Source organism: Zootoca vivipara, chromosome 1, assembly GCF_965207765.1.
Source record: "Zootoca vivipara chromosome 1, rZooViv2.hap1.1, whole genome shotgun sequence".
Taxonomy (NCBI): Eukaryota; Metazoa; Chordata; class Lepidosauria; order Squamata; family Lacertidae; genus Zootoca; species Zootoca vivipara.
The window spans coordinates 113,852,379-113,869,581 of NC_142582.1; the positions used below are offsets into that span (position 1 = coordinate 113,852,379).

At 45.5% G+C, this 17,203-nt stretch overlaps 1 long non-coding RNA gene across 9 annotated transcripts; it reads left to right on the forward strand.

Moving 5' to 3' along the window:
- Positions 1-4,120: 4,120 nt before the first annotated feature.
- On the forward strand, positions 4,121-9,942 carry LOC148687714 (uncharacterized). 9 transcript variants are annotated; one of them, XR_015950734.1, is made up of 4 exons: positions 4,121-6,029; positions 6,368-6,515; positions 7,238-7,600; positions 9,528-9,942. It is a non-coding gene; the product is annotated as an uncharacterized LOC148687714 (long non-coding RNA). The 9 variants fall into 9 exon arrangements; XR_015950738.1 differs by lacking the exon at positions 6,368-6,515 and having other exon boundaries at positions 4,128-6,029; XR_015950740.1 differs by lacking the exon at positions 6,368-6,515 and having other exon boundaries at positions 4,129-6,029; positions 7,250-7,600.
- The last annotated feature ends 7,261 nt before the right edge of the window (positions 9,943-17,203 follow it).

Below are 17,203 nucleotides of genomic sequence, written 5' to 3' on the forward strand. Positions count from 1 at the left end.
TTGAACCTTGGGAGTACAGCATGAAGGTAGAGGGGTCAGCTCATTAACATAAGCCTGAGCTCGTTAGCAGCTTACTGCTAATTTGTTCAGATAGCTAGAGAGAGTAGATGCTAGTGACCCTGATACAGCTTTGAAGACTTGACATCCACAGTGTGTCTAAAACAATGAGCTCTCATTTCTAGGTACATTCTATGTCACAGCTCGTTTTCCCTTCAATATACCCACACATTCACTCTGGAATAAGGCAATGAGCCTGAGGAACTGAGGCAAATAGTGGTGATGAGAGACAAAGTTCTAGGTCTAGTACCGTAGGAACCCCCCCACACACCCAAAAAAAGTATCACCAGGCATCCACTCAAATAGCTCAAACGTGAAATTGCTGCTCTTCTAACAGAAATATGTAGTTCCTCCCCAAGGTCATCCTTCATACCTGAAGACTAGAAAGTGCCCAAGGTGACATCATTTTTAACAAGGGATGCAGCAAATTCCAGTCAGTTAGCTTAATGTCTCTCCCGTGAAAATTAGTTGAAAGTATTTTTAAAGATAAAATCACCAAGTCTATAGAAGAATAAGTCTTTTCGAAGCAGAATCAGCATGGCTTCTGCAAGGATTAGTCCTGTCTCACTAACCTCTTAGAATACTTTACTGCTGCTACTATTATATCCTGCGCTGCCCCCAAAGAAACTTAGAATCTGTATTTCGACAGTGGCTTTGAAGATAGAAAAAATGACAGATTCTTTCCCCATGGGAAATACTCTGCGAGATGCCACAGGCGCTATGTAAGATTGTCTGAGGATTTGGGGGTAAGGTTTGAGCAGACTAGCACCCAACTTTTTTTCTCCTTTTCTTTAGAGCCAAGTATGAGGCTGGAGTCCATGAACTGGGGTTAGCAATGGGCTGAATGAGGATGAACAAGCTTAAACCAAGTCAGTTATTTATGTTATTGATGGGAGCAGTCCCAATTGGCTTTAGAGTTGCTGGGTTACCTGTTTTGGAGGGAATTGTCCCCACAGACACAAAAAAGGCCTCACAGCTAGGGCGACATTTCTGCATTTTTAGGTGCAGGTGGCATTTGTGGCCAGGAACAGTTGTTGCTGTTCTTTGCCCAGGAAGGGCTGATTAGAAGGTGAATGAGATGGTTGGAGGGGCTCCTCAGTAAAGATGGACAGAATCTGATCTGTTTAATTTTTGCTGGCACTCAGTCATAGGTCCCATTCTGTCCCACTTTGTGTGGATTTTTTTGTTTTAAGAATGTGTGAGAATTTTGCATTTAAATTTTGTGCATTATTATATGCATTTTTGAATGCATTTTGCCAAAATAAGTATTTTATCATGTGCTTTCCCATAAAATATGTATTATTTATGCACCTTGCATGAGAGGGAAAAATGTATTTTTGTGCATGTAAGTCAGAGGTTTTCAACCTTTGTGAGTCCATGGCTTCCTTGACTAAATACATTCTTTCTGCAGCACCCCTGTGGGGTTCAGGAGCCCAGTTACATCACCCCTTGCCTGCAGCGCTGGCAGTCTCTCGCCTTTTTTCAAACACCCTTCCATGTGGAGGTTTCCCTCAGCCTCCTCTCCCCTCTCCTTGGGAGTCCTCCGGGCAGCTACTGCTGCCACCCCTGGTCTCTGAGCTGCCCCCTCTGCCCCAAAGAGAGGTGCCTCCTCACACTGCCCCACAGGGGCCTGGGACTTGTCTGCCCATTCCCAACAGCAAGAGCTGGCTGGCTGGGCTCCCTTGCCCACCTGCTTGCATACTCTGAGGCTGCCTCAGCTCCTGGCAACCAGCCCCCCCTGCAGCGCTTGTAGCCAGGGCTGCTGCAACAAACACCTGTGCAAGCCTTTGGGAGGCAGAGATGCAAGAGGGCATCAGAGGAGGGAGGGAAGGAAAGTGGGACAGAGGCCAGTGTTGCACCCCTGACCATCATTCAAAGCACCCTAGGGTGCCACGGCACACTGGTTGTGTTGTAAACCGCTGATGCAAAACTAGAGAACTGCACAATCCGATCAAGAGTTCAGTTCCCTTCTGTGAGCAAGTTTGTTACCATTGGATTCAATCGGTCCTTTACAAAAAGTGGTCCAGACAAATTCCTCCTCCATCTTTCCTCTTCAGTATCAGTACTTGCTCACAGGTGAGAAGATTACCATGGTTGAATAGCAACCAGGGGCCAAGAGCTCCTGATGACAGACTTCCTTCAGAGGTGTCGGCATCAGCACCAATCCTGGTATCAGGATGTTTCAGGGCATAGTATCTTTCTTATTATCTTTAATCTTTTGTTTAGTTCACCCTAAGACTCTTCCTTCCTTTCTCCTCAGGCTCCTCCCATGCTCTGCTTATGATTTCCAATGCAGCCCTGCATGGCTTTTCCAACTGTCCAGACAGGCAGGCAATGCTTTCTTCTGCCATTTCAGTCAGAGATCCAAATGAGTTACTTCATCGGCCAATATGCTGATGCAGGGGAAGTGGTGCTGTGGCTGATACGTCCTCTTCATTAGGCAAGTCAGTGAAGTCGTCTGTCGTTTAGTTGTAAAGCACAGCTGTAATTAAGCATGCTACACTTTGCGATGGGATTTGTTAGGCAATGGAAGATGGGCTGTGGATCAAGTGAGACAGAGTTTATAGCAAAAGGGACCATTTTAGATTATTAGCAGCAGGAGAATCTGTACAGAATGAGGAGTAAAAGCAGCCAAAGGTTTTGTTAAGTGTAGGGTGAGTCTGCTTGAGCGGGATTTGCAGGGGGCAGTTAAAAAACCAGACAAGTTCCTACCCCCCCCCCCCCCGTACAGTGCAGGTGGGGAATTTGTTGCCTCCAGGCAGGGCCGTCTTTAGCATAAGCGCTGCCAGAGCGCAAAGATCCACCCAGCGCCCCCAAATTTAGTTTATCCGCCACGCAATTTACTTTTATTGAGCTTTTTGGGGGAGGAGGGTGCTTTGGGGGGGATTGCTCACCTGTAGCAACGACGCAGTGGAAGAAACTGCTTTTGTTTCCTGACTCGCTGGGAATATTTGACGCTACAGAGTGATGGAGGAGGGGGGCGGGGACTTTTGCGCCATTGCTTTTCACTGCCGCCGATCGAGAGGGACCTGTATACAGTAGGTATACATTTGGCACCCCCCAGAATTCGGTGCCCGGGTGCCCCACACCCCTTGCACCCCGCACCCCTTGAGAGCCAGTGTGGTGTAGTGGTTAAGAGCGGTAGACTCGTAATCTGGGGAACCGGGTTCGCTTCTCCGCTCTTCCACATGCTGCTGCTGGGTGACCATGGGCTAGTCACACTTCTTTGAAGTCTCTCAGCCCCACCCACCTCACAGGGTGTTTGTTGTGGGGGAGGAAGGGAAAGGAGAATGTTAGCTGCTTTGAGACTCCTTCAGGTAGTGATAAAGCGGGATATCAAATCCAAACTCTTCTTCTCTTTTTGCACCCCTGGGTAAAGACGGCCCTGCCTCCAGGAGATGCTGGACTGCAACTAACATCATTCTTGGCCAGTAGCCCTGCTGGCTGAGGCTGATGGGAGTTTTAGTTTAACAACACCAGAAGGGGCAGCAACAGTCTCCCACCTTGCAATACAATGGCAGGAAGCAGGTATATGTTCTAGGTCAGTGGCAGAAAGGACAGTTGCCACATGATGCTTATTTTATAGGCAGAAAGGTGTATTGGGTTAGAAGGAGATGATTAGATTTCATAGAATCATAGAGTTGGAAGGGACCCTGAGGATCATCTAGTCCAACCACCTGCAATGCAGGAAATTGCAGCTGTCCCTTACAGGGATCGAACCTGCAACCTTGGCATTATCTGTACCACGATCTCACCAACTGAGCTATTTATATGTGCCCCCCCCCCCCGATAAAGGCAGTGTGAGAAGAGGGGAAGGTGGCCAGTTTGTCTGCACTCATTTCAATTTCATTCTGCCAAACAGGTTGCACAGGTTTTTGCATTGTTTCAAAAACCTGATTGACCAGATGCATACAACACCGGCAGCAATAGAAACCACTTCCAGTTTTCTTTAAGAAATGACTCTGTCTGCAGCCAGACTGAAGTTGTAGACTTTCTATCCACTGGAAACTGGTTGTTAGTATCCGTTCACTACAGGTGTGGTTATCTTTCACTTCAAAAGGCAAAAGTGTCTTATCCACACAGACCTGAACAAAGCCAGCACCCTCGGTGTGTATTTTGCAGAGCTTCTGGTTCTATGCAGCAGCTGACGATCCCCCGACACTATTGCAAGCAGTGTCATTATGGCTGTCAGCTTTAATTAACTGCATTCCCATTTCTGTGACAGCCTGAATCCTGTTCCCGCACCAGCTATAATTCAATATGCAGCCAGGTTTCAGCAGAAAGGTTCTCTGGATTATTATCAGGGTCGGCCCAAGACTTTCCTCCTTGAGGTGAAGAACAAGATGGGCCCCAGCCCCCACCAATTCTATGCGCAGAAGTTAACTAGGCTGTCAGTTGACAGTTTGACATGGGGGGGGGCAGTGTCCTTCATCTCCAGCTCACCTGAGCGCAGAAGATTTTGGCTCCATCTGCACTACATTTAAATACTTATACCACTTCAAGCAGTCCCACCTTTGTGTAAGTGAGGGGGGTGAGGAGACAATGACAGACCTTCCAAGTGCCCCTATTTTCCAGGGACAGTCCCAGATTTACAGAAGCCGTCCCGGTTTCTGATTCGATTCTAGAATATCCCACTTTTCTTTAGGATGTCCCTATTTTCATCAGAGAAATGTTGGAGGGTGTGGAGTTATGCAACCCCCTAGCCAAGGAGATAAGTATAACTATACAAGCTTTAGAAGACATCTGAAGGCAGCCCTCTATAGGAAAGGGTTTTTTGTTTGTTTAATGTTTAATTATGTTTTTACATCTGTTGGAAGCCAACCCAGTCAGATGGTTGGGGTATAAATAATAAAATTATTATTATTATGGAATAGGACATCCCTGTTATCGTCGGAGAAATGTTGGACGGTATGCAACGATGGGCCTTGGGCCTGATCCAGCAGGCCTTTATGAGAGGGCTGGAGGAAACGTCTTCTACAGAGAGGAAAAGGTGCTCTGGGTGAATCTCTGATAATCTCTACTGCAGACAAAGCTGCCACAGATCTCCCCTGTTTGAGAGGGTTGGAACAAGAGAGTTTCAAGAGAAATAAGTTTTAGAAAAAACCATTGAATGAGACATAAAACTGATTGTTCTTGTGAGGGACAGAAGCTATAGACAGCCGCCTCCCATCTTAACCACAAGCTCTTCGCCAAGCGCAAGTGGGAGCGGGGAGGGGGATGTTTCTAGCGAGGAATCAGGAAGTAGGAGCCAGGGCTCGGGCAAGGTAGCCGAGCCAAGGCGCCGCTTGGGAACGGAAGGGGGAAACAGGGAAACCACGGGAAGAAGACCGATCCCTGCGACCCCGGAATTGCGTAGGAAACGTCGTGGGCGGAGATTTAGTATCCCCAGGCTACTTTGCTGGAGGAAAACACGGGAATCTCCATTCGGAGGTTCTGAACCAGACTGACAACATGTACATAGTACTGACTCTGCACTGTAAATAGCTTTCACTGAATAAAAGCATGAAAAGGCAACGTCGTGAGGAGTCTTTACTCTAGAGTAGCCGCTACCGCGCCTGTGACAGTTCTATTTAAGTCTTGTTCCAGAAAGAGGGAGGAAATGAGAGAGAAGCAGGGGAACATGCTATGACAACTTTTAAAAGAGTGATTAAAATAAAATACCAGACAGATGTGAACTCCTTCTGATAAGCCATCTATATTTTCTGTGTGCAAATATCCTGCTGTGTGTGAGAAGCTGATCCACGTTCCTCTCAAAATGCAGCAAAGAGGAGGATAAAGCTGCAACAGTATGCCGTGATTTGTTTTTAAGTCTGCCTTGGCAGCCATGTCACTGTAGCAGGAGGAGTGAAGTATCTAGGCAACCAGCCAGCCTTGATGATTAGAAATATGGTGCCTGTAGCCTGATTTAATGAAATCTCTCACAAGGAGACCTGACAGCACTTGTGCCAAGGAAAAAAAGAAAAGTAAATATGGTAAGTTTCTTGAAATATATCTTCACTGGTGTGCCACCCCAAACAAAGTAGGCGTTGTATAGAGAGATAAACAGTCACAGTACATCTGCTTTAGAGTAAAACTGTGAACAGGATCAATACGGCGGTTGCACTGTGTCAAGAAGAATGCTGAAGAACTGATTCTGGCTGAGTCTTTATATGTGAGATGATCTACTTCTGCTGACAGATTCTCTTGCTGCCACGTAATAGAAGACAGACTTGACTAGCTTAAGTAGAGCAAGGGGCAGGTAGTGAACCCTGCATAGAAAGCTGTCAAACCTACCGGTCCATTTAGTTCAGACTTATGTACTTACTGACAGTGGCACTGCAGCGTTTCAGAGAAGGAAGATGCCAGGGACCGAAGCTGGGATCTTCTGCCTGCCAAGCAGGTGCTCTTGCTACTGAGCTACGGCCCTCCCGCTTCTCTCAGAGCCATCTCACCTTGTATGGTGAGAGAGATAGTTACAGGTAGGTAGCCGTGTTGGTCTGACGTAGTCGAAACAAAATAAAAAAAATCCTTCCAGCAGCACCTTAAAAGACCAACTAAGTTTTTATTTTGGTATGAAGTGTGCATGCACTCGTGTGCATGCACACGAAAGCTCATACCAAAATAAAAACTTAGTTGGTCTTTAAGGTGCTGCTGGTGAGAGAGATGTTTGCCGTATTTACAGTGGGGTGTTCTGAAGCAAATGCAACCTCTTCCCAAGGTTGTGGGAAATGCAATCGGTTTCTCTTGCTTTACTCCTCTGTTTGTTTCGACACCATTCCATCTGTAGGCATTGTCTACTTTGGGGGGCCTTTGAGCATATTTGCAAAGTGGAGGAACTATTGTGAGGAGGAACCATGCATTGACCTCAACCACAGACAAACTCATTCATTCTCATCACCACCAGATAGCAATTAGTTCCGGGGTCCTTGGGTGTGTGATCTTCTTGAAGGGAGCAAGAGTTAACCTTCCCTCCAGTGAAATTACCCCCACCCGTCCAACAATTAGGCTTGAAAATAAGCCTCCTATTAGATAGAGCCAATAGAAAAATCTCTTTTTCACCAGGCCATTGGTTTTTAATTATCTGTGGCTCCTTTTAGTGGGTGGGATGTTTTAAAAAATATATGAAAAATATATGAATGAGCTTTCCTTTTTTCTGCTTTGTTTTCTGCTGGTTTTAATGTACCTGCTTCTTACTCTTTAGCTGGGCAACCAGGTTCTCAACCTCCTCTTTAGGTACTGGTGGTCCTTGCGGTAGAGCCTCTAGTTGAACGCTTGGCATGTTAGTCTGGGCTTCCTCGTCATACCGGTAGAAGAGTGATTGGAAATGTCGGACCCACGCCTGAGGTTCTACAGTGCAGATGGAACCATTGCACTCCTGATTCATTAAGTAGGAAATTGTGCACCAAAAGCGTGATGGGTCTTTCTCATGAGAAGCCTTAACTAGGCTTTGCCATGCGATTCGATCTGCCTTTAGTTTTTTCATCTTTAATAGCTGTTTATAGTTCCGTCTGATGGATATGAATGCGGAAAAAGAGGAGGAATCCCCCATATTCCTATATTTATGGTAAGTCATTCTCACGTACTTCCTAGTTTGTTTACACTTTGCGTCAAACCAGCTTGCTCAGACAAGGACTAAAATTAAAGGAAGATGATCACTTTCGATGTTGTGACCCACTTGGAACATCGTAAGGAGGCCATATGCAAATCTTGAGATTAGCATGTAATCTACCGTATGACACTTCCGCCCGCTTTGGAGAAGTGTGTAAGTTCCCCAGGATGGTCTCCTTCTTTGAGGCCATTTAAAATCTGTAAATCCCTTCGTTTTGTAACTTGGGCTAGGCAAAGCCCCAAGAGTTTACATCTTTGATTTTTAGAAAAGCGTATACCGTCTGTGTCTGTCTGATTATCATGGTCCAGGAACTGATTAAAGTGTGTGTATAAGCGATTGTCATCTGGTCCCATTCGAGCATTGAAGTCTCCTCCGATTACAATAGGCACAGTTGGATGAGAGGACTCAAGGGGTTCTAAAAAAGCCTCTAGGTCGTCCCATGCAGTTTTGATAACCGATTTTTTTTTTTTGCAAGGGGGGAGATAGACATTGACCAAAACCAAGGAGGCTCTCTTAAAATTGAGTAGAATGGCCATCGCTAGAGCCTTACAGCTGGTTAGGGGTGTTATAGAGTGCTCTAAATTTGTGGAGACAAAGCAAGCTAAGCCTCCACAGGGTCTGCCTCCTATCAAGGATGGAGTAGCGGGTAAGGAATGGCTGCTGAAACCATTGATCAATATGGGGTCACAGTGCCATGTCTCCTGGAGGAGGATAATATCAAACTGTTTGAGATAAGATAATATATGCTGGTTGTTTTTCTTAGACCTCCATCCCACTATGTTTCAGGATAGTAGCTTCAGGAACCTGTCCCTCAGCAATAATGGTTTGCCTATTCCACCCTGTCCATCAGCCCATTCATATCTAAAAAAACCACTCCCATTGATTTTATCTATGGGCGTCTGTTTGCAACATTCCGATATCATCGGCAACTTAGGGGAGGGGTTGGGCATTGGTGGTGTAGCTAGTTCATTGGGGGCCAGCTTGTGCTGGCTGAGCCATGATCTCGGAGATCTGGCTTCCTGGTTTGGTCCTATGTAGTCATACCTCAATGGGGGTTGTGATTGGAGGTCCGAGTCTATACAATTCTCAGCATATTGCAAGAGAGAACAGTGGGTGGTAAACTACCAGAAAACCAAAGTTTTGGTCTTCGCAAGGAAACATAAATTACATAGATGGAGCATGGACAATCACCTAATTGAGCAAGTTAAAGCCTTTAAATATCTGGGCATAGTCTTTCAGGCATCAGGGCTTGGGGACGTACACCAAAAATGGATCAAAGAAAAAGCAGCCCAAAGCGTAAAGATGTTATCCCGCTTTTTTCACATGAAGGGCTGCAAATACATTCCAGCAGCGCTAGAAGTCTTCCAAGCCAAACCGCTGGCCCAGATTCTCTATGGGGCCCAAATCTGGATGGGTAATCACTGCAGAATTCTTGAAATTGTTCACTCTAAATATCTAAGACATATTTTTGCAGTCCCACCGTGTGTCCCAAATGCTGCATTACGTCGGGAAGCAAGTCTGCCCTCTGTAGAAACCCGATCCTAGCAAAGAACACTGAATTACTGGCTCTGCATAAATTTAAATCCGTCTGGCCTACTGCCCCTAGTCCTACAGGACCCTCATAAAAGTGCGTGGTCCAAACTAGTACACCAAAAACTCCTTTCCTGCGGACTCCATCTACATCAGCTCCTTATGATGGTCCTTACCAATGCAAAAAGGATAATTGGACAGTGCCTCAAGGACCTTGAGCAACAGAACAATCTGGCCATTACAAAGAAATCCTGCCCTTGGTTTGCCTTCTTTTCCCCCTCCCAGCTGGAACCACTGTCATGCTATCTGTATAAATTAACCATCTCTAAATTCAGATGTGTTTTTACTTTAGCCAGACTGGATGTGCTGCCCTCTGCCGTACTTGAGGGCAGATTTCAAAAGACCCCAGCGGAAAAACGACTCTGCCCCTGTGGAATCGGCAACACGGAAACAGTGGCTCACAACCTTCTGCCATGTCCCCCCTATAAAGAGTTGCGGCTCGATCTCATTACACCACTACTCATAACTATTCCAGGCTGCTCAATTGAGGCCACATTGTTCTTTCTTCTATCAGATCAAAATGACCTGAGAACAACACAAGTTGCCAGATTCATCGAGGGTGCAATGAGACTAAGGGCTATCTTTTAAACGAAATAATCATAGACATATGACTGATTCTTTTATCCATGTTGTTTTTAATTGTATATTGTGTGTATTCTGTTGCTATGGCTGTCAGCTATGCAAATAAAGCTTATTGATTGATTGTACCTGCTTCTTACTCATGGATCGACGTTGCTTTGAGTTGCTACTACTGTTAATTCTGCACTAGCTGCAACTTCTGAACTAGGCACAAGGGTCCCCCCCCAATACAGAACATTAAAAGGTAAAGGTAAAGGACTCCTGACAGTTAAGTCCAGTCACGAACAACTCTGGGGTTGCGGCACTCATCTCGCTTTACTGGCCGAGGGAGCAGCGTTCGTCTGCAGGCAGTTTTTCCAGGTCATGTGGCCAGCATGACTTAGCTGCTTCTGGCGAAACCAGAGCAGCACACGGAAACACCGTTTACCTTCCCACCTATTTACTGTATCTACTTGCACTTTGATGCGCTTTCGAACTGCTAGGTTGGCAGAAGCTGGGACCAAGCAATGGGAGCTCACCCCGTCACAACCTTCCAATCAGCAAGCCCTAGGCTCAGTGGTTTAGACCACAGCACCACCCATGTCCCCCATACAGAGCATTACAGTAGTCTAATTGTCAGAGGGACACAGGTGGCACTGTGGTCTAAAGCACTGAGCCTCTTGAGCTTGTTGATTGGAAGATTGGTGGTTCAAATCCCCGCAGTGGGGTGAGCTCCCATTGCTCTGCCCCAGCTTCTGCCAAGCCAACCTAGCAGTTCGAAAGCATGCCAGTGCAAGTAGATAAATAGGTATGGAAGGTAAACAGTGTTTCTGTGCACTCTGACATCTTTACCTTAGTCTAATTGTGATGTTACTAATGTGTGGACTACCACCCATACACTGAACTTTGACTGGTGCTCCACAGTCTGGAGCCTGTGTGTGTGGTTCCTCATCATCCCTCCGCTTTATGTCACTTGCCATAGATCTTGATAGATCCTTTGGTCAAGCCAGTGCAATCTCTACCACATTGTCGATGCTTGTTAAGTAAACATTTCTTGATTTAAACCCCAGTTCAAACAGCTCTGGTTACTTTGCCAGCTTATTAAAACCCTGCCGTCCCTATGCAACTTTGCACACATCAGTCAATTAGTTCCATGCATGTTCATAAAGCCGGCTTTAATTGGGTGGCCCTGTTTGTTTAGAGTCATCATATCTTGTTTATATGCAACAGCAGGATATTGAAAGCAGATGTGTGGCTGACAAAGGTCTAGCTTAATATTTCTGGAGAGAGAGACAAAAGCAACCCACGGGGAGATAGTCACCGTTGTGCAACTCCCTTAAATTATAACCAGAAGGGAATTAAAATACTGCATTAGCCAATAATAAAAATGGATTCGAACTAAATAAGTATGAGGCTCATCATTATAATGGATCATATGTTTAAAAGGAACATCCATGTTTATTTCAAATGAGTTGTCTGAGTCCTTATCATTAGAAAGAGGAGCCATGCCTCCATATGTGGTGGATTTGTAAAAAAGACCAAAACCTTCTGGAATGACATACATACTCAGCTTCAAATAATGTTAAATGCATCCTTCCTCCCAAAAAACCAGAATCATTTTTATTGGGTATTACAGGACCAATATAGCCAGGAGGATAAGGAAAATATTTCTGTAGGCCACCACAGCCGTGAGAGTACTTATAGCAAAACATTGGAAGAGTGACAAAATCCCCATCAGATCAGAATGGTTACTAAAAATTGGTAGAACATGCTGGACTAGATAGTCTCTGGGAAAAGATTAAAGATAAGCAAAAACAGGAGTTCACTGATAACTGGAAACCTCTAAAGAGTTACTTTAAAAATAAGTGTTGTAATCTGAATTTGGTAGCAATTTTTGAATAAGTTCTGTAAATAAAGGTTAAATGGGTTAAAATAGAGATATATATACATAGATGCATATTAATATTTTATTATGATTTTGCTGATAAATTTAGGTAATAGGTTTATTAGAGTGAAAAGATGTTGAGAAGGACGGGAAGTCAAATTTATGAAGATACATACTACTTGGTTGGAATTTTTATTTTGGTGAGTTTGATTTACAGACTTTAAAATGTATTTGATGTATGGATGTAATTACGGTTAATAAAGCATATATAAAAAAGAAAAAAGAAAGAGGAGCCTGGTAATCAGCTCTGAATGGCAAGGAACCAGGAGGAATCATTATGGTCTTAAGACACACCCACCTTGCTGAAGCTAAGGGCGTTGAGCCGATGCTTGGAGGAGATGCTACCTGAGAATCCAGTGTATTCCATGTTGAGTTCCATGGAAGAAGGAAGCCAAGGATATAAATGTGCTACATGAGTTATGTTGTTAATCCTCCAGCAAAATAGGAACAAGGTCAGAACTTTGCTCTACATAGCTCAATACACTCTACACTGACTGGCAGTGGGAACTATTCCCAGCCCTACTTGGAGAAGCCAGGGATTGAACCTGTGACCTTCTAGCATGCAAAGCAGATGCTCCACCACTGAGGCATGACCCTAGGAGACCCCTATTCCCTTCACAAAACTACACTTCCCAGGGAAGGAGGAGGTTTTTAGATTTGAACATGGGACATAGGTCATGCTTTAGCCACCTCTGGTGTAGGCAGTACTGAATCAGATTGTCCACTGGCCCAACTTAGTACGGTATAAGGCAGCTTCCTGTCTTACTCAAGGTGTTGGTTAATAAGTGTTTATGAGTGCAAGTGTTCCTGGCATACAGAAAGGTGAAAAATTCTGAGATATAGATCATGTTGCAGATTTTAATATTGCACAGTTTGAAGTGACTGGAAACATAAGAACTGACTCCTTTTGGAAGTAATCATTGTCCATGCCCATAAAAATAATATTCAAACTTTTACTTGCAGAATTCTTTTAAAACAGAACATAAGCATCAAAGATACATATAAAATAGCCACATAGGCTCAGCATCTTAGAAAATATGAAATAATCCAAACAGACCTAGAAGCAGAGGTCTCTCTCTGTCTCTCTCTCTCTCTCTCTCTCTCTCTCTCTCTCTCTCTCTCTCTCTCTCTCTCTCTCTCTCTCTCTCTCTCTCTCTCTCTCTCTCCACAGCCTGCTTTCCAGCCTCCATTGACCTTACTTAGACTGTTTACTCTCCCTTCAGGAGGGCTTCATTTACATCCTCTCTCCATGGAGTTTGGGAGAGAAAAGAATAAAAGCAACTCACTTTCAAAATAGGGATTTGCAACTCAATACCTTCATCACATGATAAAAGGTTCACTCTCAGCACAGAGTAGAAAACAACCATCGCCAAGGCGCTCAGAGTCCTTTAGAAAACGACATTGGAAACGACATTGATGTTAGCAACCCTTCAGCTATTCATTGATATACAGGCATTTTCATTCCAGTGTCAATTAAATCAATTACACCTACCAGTATCAGATCATAGAGGCAACAATTATCATATTGCCTGCTGTTTGCGTGAACCAGGCCTTCACGTATAGATAATGCCCTGGTTGTGGACTTCCCAAAGCGTACGGTTGGCCACGCTGGACCCTTTGCCTGACCCAACAAGCCCATGCTGATGTTCTTGTTAGACCAATGCATGCCTCTCTTGCTGCGTACAGCAGTGGCTTCATGCTGCAATGCCACCTGACATCCCACAGGCAGCTGCGAATACAAATTGAAACTGGTTCAGGAAAACAGCACTGCTTCCTGATGTGTCCTTAGGACAAGATGCTGGAAGGGTGCTTTTGTGGCTGCCTGAGACAATGCCAATGGCTACTTTATGCGCCTGCCCAGCACTTCCTGTAAGCTTAATTAATGTGATGGACGCAAGAGCAAAGGATGCAATTAATACAGCAAACAAGCAGGAAGCAGCAGGTAGGCTTTGCAACGGCCCTGGCACTGTAGCATCTCTCAGCAGTTACTGGCTGCATGCCAGGTCACCTTTTCCATGACACGGAGCGGCAGCCAGAGTTCTGTGTGTTTTGCTTATGTTGCTCTGTAAAGCCCCACTCATTGGCAGAAAGAAACAACTGATGCCAACATTTCATTATGCCAATGTTTCATATTAATAAAAACAATGGTGTTGCTTGCAGCGATTCGTTCCGTCGAATTGGTGCATCGAAGCTCCCCTAATCAGGAAGCCTGGTTAGGCTGGCCTGGCCCGGGAACCATTTTACTCGTTGGATGGCAAAGGGATAGGGGCCATAAACTTTTCCTCCTGGCTCTGCAGTCTTGGCTTTCTCAAGAAGGCCAAGAAGGCCTGTTAGGCCCAAGAGTGGACTTAGTTTGTTTTTTTCTATGGTGGTATATGATGTAAGACAAGGGTTGAGAGCCTCAGGCCAAATGCAGCCCACAAGACCCCTGTTTCTGAGCTTGAGAACTCTCCTCAGGCCACAACCCTCACTGATCTGCCTTTGGACTTGGGTTTTGTTGGGGTTTTCTGTTGTTTCTTGCTTGTCTGGCTAAAAGAAAGAGATGGATGCATGAGTGTGTATGGAAACTAGCCTTCTCCGTTCTAGCAGAAGCCAGACAGGTCCCCTCCCTCTTTACTGAAGACATATCCAATTGTAGTCAAGCGGTATATCAATGGTTCCAATAAATAAACATGAATAAATCCCTACGGCTGTAGGATTGTGGCATTCACTGCCACAAGATGCGCAGGGGAAGGCCACTCGCTTAAATGGCTTGAAAGGAGGAGGAGATTACCAGTGGCAACTAGCCAGGATGGCTATGGTCTGCCTCCACAATCAGAGGCAGCAATGCTTCTGAATAGCACTTGCTGGAAGCCACAGGAGAGGAGAGCGCTGTTGCACTCATGTCCCGCTTGCAGACTTCCCATGGGCACCTGTTTGGCTACTCTGAGAACAGGATACAGGACTCGATGGACCTGATCCAGCAGGACTCTTCTTAGGGGTGACATAGATCTGAAGCATTAAGTTTTTAAAAAAATAGTTTATATTTTTATGAAATTTTCACATAATCCATCTTCAGTACACCACAAGTTATCATTTTTGTTTGACTGCCCGTATACTGCCCTTCATAAGATGTCAAATCTCTTTACTGCCCGTATGTTTCATCCCTTGTCCTGTTTTTCCAAGAGAGAATTGAGCTAAGCTGAGGCAGTTTGCATTGGTGCATTCCATTTCCCCCCAAATCATAGAATCGTAGAGCTGGAAGGGACAAGAAGAGTCATTTAATCCATCCAACCCCCTATAGTGCAGAAATTTTTTTTGCCCAACATGGGGCTTCAACCCGCAACCCTGAGATTAAGAGTCTCATGCTTCCCCCATGGCTCCCCCCCCCCACAACACACATAACTCAATTTCCAGCGTTTTAAGGCCAGTATGAAAATGGTGGCTTTAAAGGGGGACTTTTGCTTGTTTGTTTGCATTTGCACGAATGGCCTCAATTGGCAATATTGATTGACTTTATGCAGCTCATTCTGTTTCGCTCCAGGAAGGCTGGCCGGTCAGCCTAATGACAGCGCTGCACGTTCCCATTTGTCTGAGCGCTTCGTTAAACTAGAAGGAACCATTTTCTCCTTTATAATAAACATTCTGCAGCACATAACTCTACTGCAAAGGGGAGCCATTACATCAGGGGTGGCTGTTGTGGCTACAGCTCCCATCATCCCTGACCATGTGGCTTGCTTGCTGGGGATGATGGGAGTTGGAGTCCAGCCACATCTGGAAGGTGGTAGGCTAGCCAACAGCATTAGATGCTCAGACAGTGCCCAAACATCAAAGCTGGAGAATAGCCATGTGGACAAAGGGGATCCCTATAGGATTTTATGGGATGCCCATTTTCTCCACTCCAGCTCCCAACACTCACCTAGGCTTATTATTCAGCAGCAGCCTATTCACCTGCTGACTTTTAAAGCCCTAAATGGCTTTGGCACTGTATATCTGAAGGAGCGTTTCCACCCACGTCATTCAACCGGGGCACTGAGCTCCAGTTTTGATGCCTTCTGATGGTTCCCTCACTGCCAGAAGTGACAGGGAACCAGGCAGGGGACCTTCTCAGTAGTGGCACCTACCCTGTGAAACACCCTCCCATCAGACGCCAAGGAGATAAGTAACTACAGTGGAACCTCGGTTTATGAACACCTCGGTTTACGAATTTTCGGTTTATGAACGCCGCGGACCCATCTGGAACGGATTAATTCACTTTCCATTACTTTCAATGGGAAAGTTCGCTTCAGTTTATGAACGCTTCAGTTTATGAACAGACTTCCGGAACCAATTACACCCATGCTTCGGGTTAAGTACGCTTCAGGTTGAGTACTCCATGGACCCGTCTGGAATGGATTAATCCACTTTCCATTACTTTCAATGGGAAAGTTTGCTTCAGTTTATGAACGCTTCAGTTTAAGTACTCTGCGGACCGTCTGGAACAGATTAATCCACTTTCCATTACTTTCAATGGGAAAGTTCGCTTCAGTTTGTGAACGCTTCAGTTTATGAACAGACTTCCGGAACCAATTGTGTTCATAAACCGAGGTACCACTGTACACAAGTTTTAGAAGGCATCTGAAGGCAGCCGTGTATTGGGAAGTTTTTAATGTTTGATGTAGTATTGTTATGTATTTAATATATGCTGGAAGTCACCCAGAGTGGCTGGGGGACCCCGGCCAGATGGGTGGGTTATAAATAAAATAATTATTAATATTATTATTAATATATTGTTGTTGTTGTTGTTGTTGTTGTTGTTAGTTGCTCCTGCAAAGAGTATGAGTGCACCATGGGCTGGAGATGCAGGAGGAAAGTGGGTCTTCCAGCAGAATACACAAATATAATAAAAATATAATAAAACATCAAATGTTAAAAACTTCCTGATACAGGGCTGCCTTCAGATGTCTTCTAAAAATTGTGTAGTTTAAAAAGCCATAAATAGTAACCTCAGGGGTGTAGCGAGGCACCGTGACCAGTGGGCTATCTGCCTGGAGCCTGGGCGCTCCGTTTAGGCTCCGTTTTGAAGTCATGGGAGGGGTGTGATCCCCTCTACGTTGTACGCATGTGCAGCATCTCGCTGCACATGTGTGCTACGTAGAGGGGGATTGCGCCCCCCGCGACTTCTAAACGGAGCCTAAACTGAGGCTCAGGCGCCAATCATGGGGCAGGGGCGTGGCCCCGAGTGCCACCCCACCCTCCAGCAGGCACCCGCGCGGCGCTCAATCGCTCGGCCGGTGCACCTGCAGCTTTTCCCCCCTGGCTGCCGTGCAGAGGCGAGGGGCAGGGGCGCGGCCCTGAGTGACACCCCCTCCAGGGCAGTACCCAGGGCGGACCGCCCCCCGCTTGCTCTGCCCCTGAGTAACCTGCTAAAAATGCTCTATGCTCAGAGTAGCAATCTCAGATAAAGCAAAACAGAACCCAGGGCTGTAATAGTGTGAAAGGCACCC